A 9,727-nucleotide genomic window follows, 5' to 3' on the forward strand; every position below is an offset into this window, starting at 1 on the left:
GAGAGAGTGTGTGTGAGAGAGAGAAAGAGAGGAAGGAGGGGGGAGGGAGGGAGGGAGAGAATTTCCTTGTTACCATTAGTAGTAATAACTTCCTCGATTTTTTTTTCCCATTCTAATTGTATTCTGGTTACTATGCTTTCAGAAAAACCCTTCTCCACTGTTCATTAAGTTAGTAGGTTATGGCTGGTGTTGATTTGGTGGTGGTGGTGGCGGCGGTGGCGGTGGTGGCAGTGATGTTGCTTGTAGTTGTGGTGATGGTGGTGGTGGTGGTGTTGGCAGTGGTGTTGGCGGTGGTGGTGGTGGTGGTGGTGGTGGTGGTGGTGGTGGAAGTGATGTTGCTTGTAGTTGTGGTGGTGGTGGTGGTTGTGGTAATGGTAGTGGTGGTGGTGGTGTTGGCAGTGGTGTTGGTGGTGGTGGTGGTGGCAGTGGCGGTGGCGGTGGTGGCAGTGGCGGTGGCGGTGGTGGTGGCAGCGGTGGCGGTGGTGGCAGTGATGTTGCTTGTAGTTGTGGTGGTGGTGGTTGTGGTGATGGTGGTGGAGATGATGGTGGTGATGGTGGTGATGGTGGTGGTTGTGGTTGTGGCGGTGGTGGTGGTGGTGGTGGTGGTGGTGGAAGTGATGTTGCTTGTAGTTGTGGTGGTGGTGGTTGTGGTAATGGTAGTGGTGGTGGTGTTGGCAGTGGTGTTGGTGGTGGTGGTGGTGGTGGTGGCAGTGGCGGTGGCGGTGGTGGTGGCAGCGGTGGCGGCGGTGGCAGTGATGTTGCTTGTAGTTGTGGTGGTGGTGGTGGTGGTGGTTGTGGTGGTGGTGGTGGTGGTGATAGTGGTTACGGTGGTGATGGTCGTTTCGGAAGCAGCAGTGGTCATGGTGGTGGCAGTGACGGCAGTGGTGATTGTAGGGGGGGGGGGGAGGTGGAGGTGTGTGCCGTGATTAGCCGTATAGCAGTGATGACGAAAAGGAGGAAGATAATGACACTGACGCCCCTGACAAGAAATCAATTTGATTTATTTCAAACTGTAATCCATACAGACATATGGCATTTCTTTTAGAAATAATGATCAGTGAATGTGCATAGTATAAGTTCCTGCTCTTAGAACATAAGCATTTAAGTGGTGCCCTTAACAGCAACCTTTGTTATAGTTCCTCTTCAATAAACCAGAGGCAAAGTTGGTTTGTAATTTTACTCTATTAACTAACTTTACTGTTCTGTTCTGAAGGATTAACCTTGTTACCATTTCATCAATTATGCATCGATGTTTCATCTTTTATATTTTACTTGTTTCGGTCATTGAACTCCTACCATGACAGGGCACTGCCTTGGAGGGTTTTTCAGTCAAGCAAATCGATGCCAGTGCTTAGTTTCTCTTTTTAAGCCTGGTACTTATTCTGTTGGTCTCTTTTGCCAATCTGCTAAGTTACAGGGATGTTAACAAACCAGTATTCTGGTTCCAAGTGGTTGTAGGGGACAAACACAAGCACAAAACTATGCACACTCACACACACTCATGTGTATGCACACATGCACAAACAAACATATGTACACACACATGTACAACAGGCTTCTTTCAGTTTCCGTCATCAAATTCATTCACAAAGCTTTGATCAGCCTGGGGTTGTAGTAGGAGATACTTGCCTAAGGTGCTGCACAGTAGGACTGAACCCAAGACCATATGCTTGCCACAAGCCAGCTGAATCTCACTGTTAATAATATGTAGAATTACGGTGGCTTCTCAGACACTGATGTCACAAATAGCCAGAAGGTTTATCAGAAAATAAATATTAGTGATGGAAGCAGTGTGTTTAACAAATGGCTGCCTTTATATCCTTCTAACCATGCATCGATATGAGATATTCTCTCAGAATGAATACCACAGTATTTGGAATTCTAACAATGTGTAAATGGGATACAAAGATTATCATTTGGTATTGATACTGCTTCTATTGCTGATATCCAGTTCTATTAAGATGGCAAGCTAACAGAATCATTAGTATGCCAGGTAAAATGCATAGTGGCATTTTGTCTGTCTTCACTTTCTGAGTTCAAATTCCACCGAGGTGGACTTTGCCTTTCTTCTTTTCAGGTTTGGTGAATTAAGTACCAGTTGTGTACTGGGATTGATCTAATCAATTGGCCCCTCCCCCAAAATTTCGGGCCTTGTGACTAGAGTAGAAAAGAAAAAGAAAAGTACTAGTTGAGTACTGGGGTCAATGTAATCAATTTACTGCTTTGCCTAAACTTACTTGCCTTGTACCAAAATTTGAAACCAATATTTATTTCTATTTAGATTTTTAAGTGTAGGCATGGGTGTACGGTAAGAAGTTCACTTCTCAATTACCTAGTTCTGAGTTCAGTCCTACTGCATGGCACTTTGGGCAAGTGTCTTCTGCTATAGCTCCAGGCTTTTACTATGACCCAATGTTAAGATGGTGGTGGTGGTGGTGCTGGTGGTGATGATGATGATGATGATGATGATGATGATGATGATGATGATGATTTTATAGTTCTTTGCATTAAATGTCTTAAATAACTTGGTAACATTTGTTGCAATTTCTACCAGCCCCAGCAACCACCTAGAAGTATCCTCATTGGTTCATGAAAATATTATATATGGCAGGATTAGGTTTATTTGAACAATAAATTTCTTGAAACTGTTTGCTAAAAATGTAAATTTGCAGTTCTTTTTTTATGGATTTAAAATAGTTAAATATTTATATTTTCTAAATTCTGTATCAATACAAATGCAAATATATTTGCTTCCACATTTAATTTAAAAACTCATCATAGAATTTTTTCCTAAATGAACAAAACAAGCAAAAATGTATTTAATTGAAAATTATATAGATTATTACTGAATTCTAGTTGCAAAATTAGCTTTATATATTGAAAGTTTGCAAGATACAATGTATTATTTTGTTATGAGGAGCAGGTGAAGTCAACTGTCTCACGTGAAGTCATTAACTAGAAAGTAAAACAAAATGCTTAGTAGTAATGAAGAACAAATAGACTGGAAAATGTGGGAAAGAGAAAAATATTAATAGTTAAGAAGATGGTGGGGTAATGTCACCAGGGGAAAAAGATATTGATAAGAAGACGATGGATGTGATGAGAAAATTAATGCATAGCTTGTTTTTGAAAAACTGGGAGGTAAGTGTCTTAAGATCAAAATGGTAAAGAAACATTTCATATATATATATATATATATATATATATACATATATATATATATGCAGGTCTCCCAGAACATTCATCAAAATTGATATTTTTCAACCATCTTGGAAGCATTGTGAGTGTTTATTGAGCGAAAACACCTAAGCTCCACGAGGCTCCGGCAGGGGGTGGTGGCAACCCCTGTTGTACTCTTTTGCCCCAACTTCCTCTCAGTCTTTCTTCCTGTTTCTTGAATAACGCTGCGATGAACTGGGCCCATGAGCCTGGCTAGGCTTTGAAAGGACGACGTTCATCGTTTTTTTATCCTTTGGTTTGACATCATGTGATAATTGTAAAATGTGTGACATCATCGTGAAAGTGGTGGCTTTTCCTTGCCAATATTCTGTGAAAACCATATCTAACTTTGGGAAAATACATCCTTTCTTAGAAAGAAGTGAGGGTTGGTGACAGGATGGGCATCCATCATGGAAAATTCACCTCAACAAATACCATCTGACCATTGCAAGCATGGAAAAGTGGATGTTAAAATGTTAATGATTAACTTCAGTAGGATTTGAATTCAGAATATAGATGACCATAACTAAATACTGCAAGTAATTTTGTTTGCCATTCTAGCAGTTCTGCTAATCCACCACCTGAATGTGTCAGGTTTATTTTATTTGTATAATAAACTCGAAAAAGATCTTTAGATTAAACAAACAACAGCTATTTCCAAAATGACTCAAAATAGATTTAAAAGGTTTAGCTTTTTCATTATCCACACAATAATGAAAAGCTAAACCTTTTACTTCTATTTTGAGTTATTTTGAAAATAGCCGTTATTTGCTTCATTTCAAGAATGATGTCAGGCAGTTGATCTGAGATATAAATACTAGACTCACTTTCAAAAACACTCATAATAAAACCGGAGGTAAATTAAAATCTTTTTAAAACAAATTCAAAAGTCAGTATTTTCAATGTTATCATGGACACTTAATCATGCAAAATTAATATGTTCATTACTCCGTATAGATAAATGATAGGAGAAAAATTTTTTTTTTTTAATTAAAAAGAACTAGGAAAATGATTTAGGTTGTATTTTCTTTAATGAAAATTTTAATTTGATTCCTTTCCTTCTGAATTATTTTACTGATATTGTATGGATAATGAAAAGTTAAATCTTTTAATTCTTGTTTTGCTTACTTTGGAAATAGCTGTCATTTATTTAATTTCAAAAATGATGCCAAGTGATTGATCTATAATATAAGTACAAGGTATACTTTTAACCTTTTAGCATTTAAATTGGCCATATCTGGCCTGAATAGTCTACCTGTTGCATGTTCAAACTGGTCAGATCCAGCCTCTCACACCTCCCCTACAATGTCGTTCTAAGGATCAACAATCATATAATTGAAATCTTGAAGCTCTGAGATAATGCATAAATAATTCAAGTCTTTGTGAATAAATAAACAATATATTTGACAGAATAACCTGAATGCAGGTTAGAAACAAAAAAGGGCTGACAAGTTAGTCTTTGCGTGGGCATTCAAGATGCTAGAAATAGCAGCCAAATCTCGACCCCAAAAGGATGAAAGACAAAGTCAATCTCAACAGAATTTGAACTCAGAATGTAAAGATAGCCGAAATACTGCTAAGCATTTCGCCCGGTGTGCTAACATTTCTGCCAGCTCATCACCTTATGACAGAAATACAATGGTGCCAAACTGTTTCAGCCATTGCCTCTTCATGGATGATAAAGGTGCCATAGTGAGTGGGTACTTGCTTGCACTGTCAACTTCTGGTCTTCCATAAACCTTTCCTTGGACTATGCCTTGAAAAGAAAGTTTCCAGATGTAGATCGATAGTCTCACAAGACATACAGAGATTGACTACATCCTCCCTTTCTTCTTTCCTTTCTTCCTTTCCCCTTTATCACCTTTATCAGGGATCTTATGAAAAGGCCATAATGAGCATCACACTTCATCCTCAAAGTTTTTAATAAACAAAGTTGAGATACATTGGATAATGTAATCCTAGAAGTTCACGAGGTGGAATGGTCACTACTGGAATGCCTTTGATCGTTGTTTTCCTTGATCAGGTTGACTTGGTGTCTGTATGTCCTCTCTGTATTTAGGCTTTGTGCCTGTAATAAAGAATTTACTAAACAAAAACAATAATAACAATAGTGACATCATAACATGGAAAAATTATTTGGCTTTTTTTTTACTTCTTTTATTTGTCTTCTTTATTCAAGAATCCTTCTGGCTCTGTTTCCTTTTATAAAATGTGTATGGATGATTAAAAGCCAATCCTTTTAAAATCTATTTTGAGTTGTTCGAAAATAGCTTCATTTTAAGAATTATATCAGGTGTTGATCGAAGCTACAAATCCAAGACACTCTTCTAAAAACATTTTGCAAATAAAGTGAAGCAAGTAAAATATTTTTAAACAAATAAAAATGGAATATTTACTTTTATATCATAACACTCTTACATAACAAATATGCTATCAATTACAGGTTAATAAACTGATAGAAAAGAAAAACTGATGTAGAAAAATATATTTCGGTTTGTGTATCTTTTTTTAAGCAAGACTGCCACTGGCTTATTTTCCTTATATATGTGTAGCTAATGAACACATAAATGTCTTAAATCTATTTTGAGCTATTTTGAAAATAGCTCTTGTTTATTTAATTTAAATATTGATGCAAGATAGTTGATCTGAGCCACAAATGCAAGCCATATTTCTAACATTGCCAAAACTTCATATCATCAACACTATTATATTATCACACCTACTCTTACATATAATCATGTTTATTATTACAGGTATGAAACGGAGAAAACAGGTATGAAACGGAGAAAACAGGTATGAAATGGAGAAAACAGGTATGAAATGGAGAAAACAGGTATGAAATGGAGAAAACATGTATGAAATGTAGAAAACAGGTATGAAACGGAGAAAACAGGTATGAAATGGAGAAAACAGGTATGAAATGGAGAAAACAGGTATGAAATGGAGAAAACAGGTATGAAATGGAGAAAACAGGTATGAAACGGAGAAAAATATATTTGGTTTATGTATTTTTTAATCATGACTCTCTCTCATCTATTTTCATTATATATGTGTAGGTAATGAACAGAAGAAATTTTAAATCTATTTTGAGTTATTCTGAAAATGGTCGTTATGTGTTTAATTTAAATGTTTATGTCAAATGGTTGATTTGTAGTACAAATATAAGAGACACTGCTGACATTTCTAACAGTTTGTCCCTCGACATTTTATATGAAAGTCACAAATAAACTGGAATTTAAAGACATGTGATTTTTAAGAATGAATCAGGTTAAATCCAGTTGTTCCTGTTATTAAAGCAGGCTTTTGACATAGATAAGTTGTTGATTTTAGGAATGATTCATATGTATTGAATCCTGGACATATCATGTGCCTTTCTCGTGAATGCCTGAACTAAAGATGGCAGCGGCAGGGGGCAATTGTTTCTTGGCACTCTTGTCACACAACTAAGAAGGGCAGGGTTGGTGTAATCAACTATCTCTGCTTCCCCAAATAATTGTTGGCCTTGCGCCAAAATTTGAAACCATTATGAATTATATTTAATATTGCTAATGCTATTTTATGTATTTATTTCTGCAGCTCAATATCTAACTCATTTCTGCACATGCAAATACGTATTATCTTGTAATTAATCACCTAAATGTTACTGGAAGACCATTGGTACAGGATTATGCAGCTATTTGTTTAAAAAAAGCTGTATAAGCTATTTACTAAGAGAAGTTTGTAGTTGTTACAGACATTTTGCCTAAGAATGTTTTAAGCTGATCTGGATGCACCATAGGTACCTCAGTTTCTATGTAAATCATTGATTGAACAGACTAACCTAAACAATGAGAAAATCTCAGTTGTGTCCATAATAATTAGGCTAATTGGCAATTATTATAACAAACTGATTTATAATTGAAATGTTTGTTTATTTGCTATAGGGCAAATAACAGTTTGAACATTTATAATTAACTAATTTGTAACCAAATTCTTTTGATCAAAGCATTTCTACAGTCACAAATTTACAAAATGAAGATTAGATTGAATGAGAAGAAAACTTTTCATCAAATAATGGATTGATGAGCATGAATAAAGGATATAGTTTTGTATCAGCTTTGTTTTTGTTATTTACTTATAGATACAGTAAAATATATATTTATTTATATTTTTGATTTGATAACCATGTACTGAATTTTATCTAGGGGATTGATATTTCCCTACTTACCTGTGATAAAACTGCAGATAAATTTAAATAAGTGGGTACAAGGTATGGAGAGGTTTAGAGATCAGGAAAATGTTGCACATCTATCTAAATTGAATACAGAACAAAAAATATACTGAGTGTTATACTTTGAAACTCAGTGATAACAAAGAAGTAAGATCACTTTGATGACATTTATATGCAATGAAATCATTACTATAACAATGCATTGCAGCGAGAGGGAGCAATGTGTTCTCAAAAATATAGAGTGATCAGCATTCTCAAATATAAACCATTTAAATTTTGATAAAACCAGGACATATGAAAGTTTAGGTCAGCTGTTAATGGAGTTTTATAAGTATTTTTTATGAACCAGAAGAACTTCCTCTGACTGCTTGATGAAACTTAGTTTCAGGATTTAAAATGTTGGAATTTTTTTTATTGTATGTAAAGTGGGATGTGACTAATTCAAATGTAATGTTTTCGTTATGAAGAGCTCAACCAAAAATAGAAATGTAGATGAGAGCACCGATGATTATGCTTTATATATAATTTGTTTAATGCTAGTAATGAGCTTATATCTAAGCGTATAACACACAACAAAGTTGAAAGTAATGCTCAAAATATTTGCAAAGACCTTTGCATGCACATCAGTGTTAGCACAAAGCATATCCTGTTATTTAAAGAAATACAAAAAGAAAATGTGCTATGGCATCAGTTAGATTTGTGAAGTTGTGTGGCCTAGTGATTAGGATGTTGCACTCAAGATCAAAAAATTATAGTTTTAATTCCCAAACTGGACAGTACATTGTGTTCTTGAGCGAAATACTTCATTTCACACTGTTCCAGTTCACTTAGCTGCAAATGAGTAATCCTGCAATAAACAACTGACATCCCATTCAAGAGGAGTGATCTTGGTTACTTATGTGCTACGGAAACTGAGTGACTGGCCTCGCGAGTCGGAGAACTTGAGACAATAACATCCATCAATTTAATTGTAATGATGTTTGTCAGTAGCAAAACAACAACTGGTTTGCATATGCATATTTCATACTGGAAAAGAGCAAAGAAGTTGAGAGAAATTTTGTGTTTGCTAGCAATCGAGTGGCTGTGTGGTAAGTAGCTTGCTTACCAACCATATGGTTCCGGGTTCAGTCCCACTGCGTGGCACCTTGGGCAAGTGTCTTCTACTATAGCCTAAGCCGTCCAAAGTGGATTTGGTAGACGGAAACTGAAAGAAGCCCGTCATATATATATATGTGTGTGTGTGTGTGTGTGTGTGTGTGTGTGTGTATGTATGTTGTGTGTCTGTGTTTGTCCCCCACAACATCGCTTGACAATTGATGCTGGTGTGTTTACGTCCCCGTAACTTAGCAGTTTGGCAGAAGAGACCAATAGAATAAGTACTAGGCTTACAAAGAATAAGTCCTAAGGTCGATTTGCTCGACTAAAGGCGGTGCTCCAGCATGGCCACAGTAAAATGACTGAAAGAAGTAAAAGAGTAAAAGAGAATGGATAATATGTCAGTGACAAATAATTGTTATTCATGTGCATGTGAACTGATGAAAGGGTTGGCTTTGTTTCATTTAATGTTTCTACCGGAAGCTTTGTACAAGAAAGCTACTCTTCTCGAATTCACTTCAGAATCAGTCGCCTATACTTGAAATTGCTCAATATTTAAATGACAAAAATACAATGAAAGGAAATATGGTCTGATGTTTTCTGATGAAATATATAACTGAAAGAGCTTCAAGTCAAGTACTAGGGTTGTTTTGTATCATATATCCAAAACTAAAATGGAATTCTTCTTCAACTTCTCCCTAACTCCCTCCCTCCCTCCCTCCACTACACCTGCCTCCTCCTCCTCCTCCTCCACTACACCTTCCTCCTCCTCCTCCTCCACTACACCTTCCTCCTCCTCCTCCTCCTCCTCCTCCTCCACTACACCTTCCTTCTCCTCCTCCTCCTCCTCCTCCACTACACCTTCCTCCTCCACTACACCTTCCTCCTCCGCTACACCTTCCTCCTCCGTGGAGCTTTTAGGTGTTTTCGCTCAATAAACACTCACAACGCCTGATCGCGAGTCCGCTGCCCTAACCACTGGGCCATTGCGCCTCCACGCTTTAACAATAACATGGTGAATTTCAAACCCCATATGGAGTAACTAAGACTAAATTATCAATATGTCTTATTTTCTTGTACAATAGAAGTGTGTGATTTGAGAAAAATTTGGTTGTAACTTTCAGCAGATTACATGACCGCATAAAAAACAATGATGTTTAATGCTTTGGTCTGATTTCTTACAGTCTTCTATACTTCAAGTAT

Source organism: Octopus bimaculoides, chromosome 12 (genome assembly GCF_046866305.1).
Source record: "Octopus bimaculoides isolate indiv1 chromosome 12, ASM4686630v1, whole genome shotgun sequence".
Lineage (NCBI taxonomy): Eukaryota > Metazoa > Mollusca > Cephalopoda > Octopoda > Octopodidae > Octopus > Octopus bimaculoides.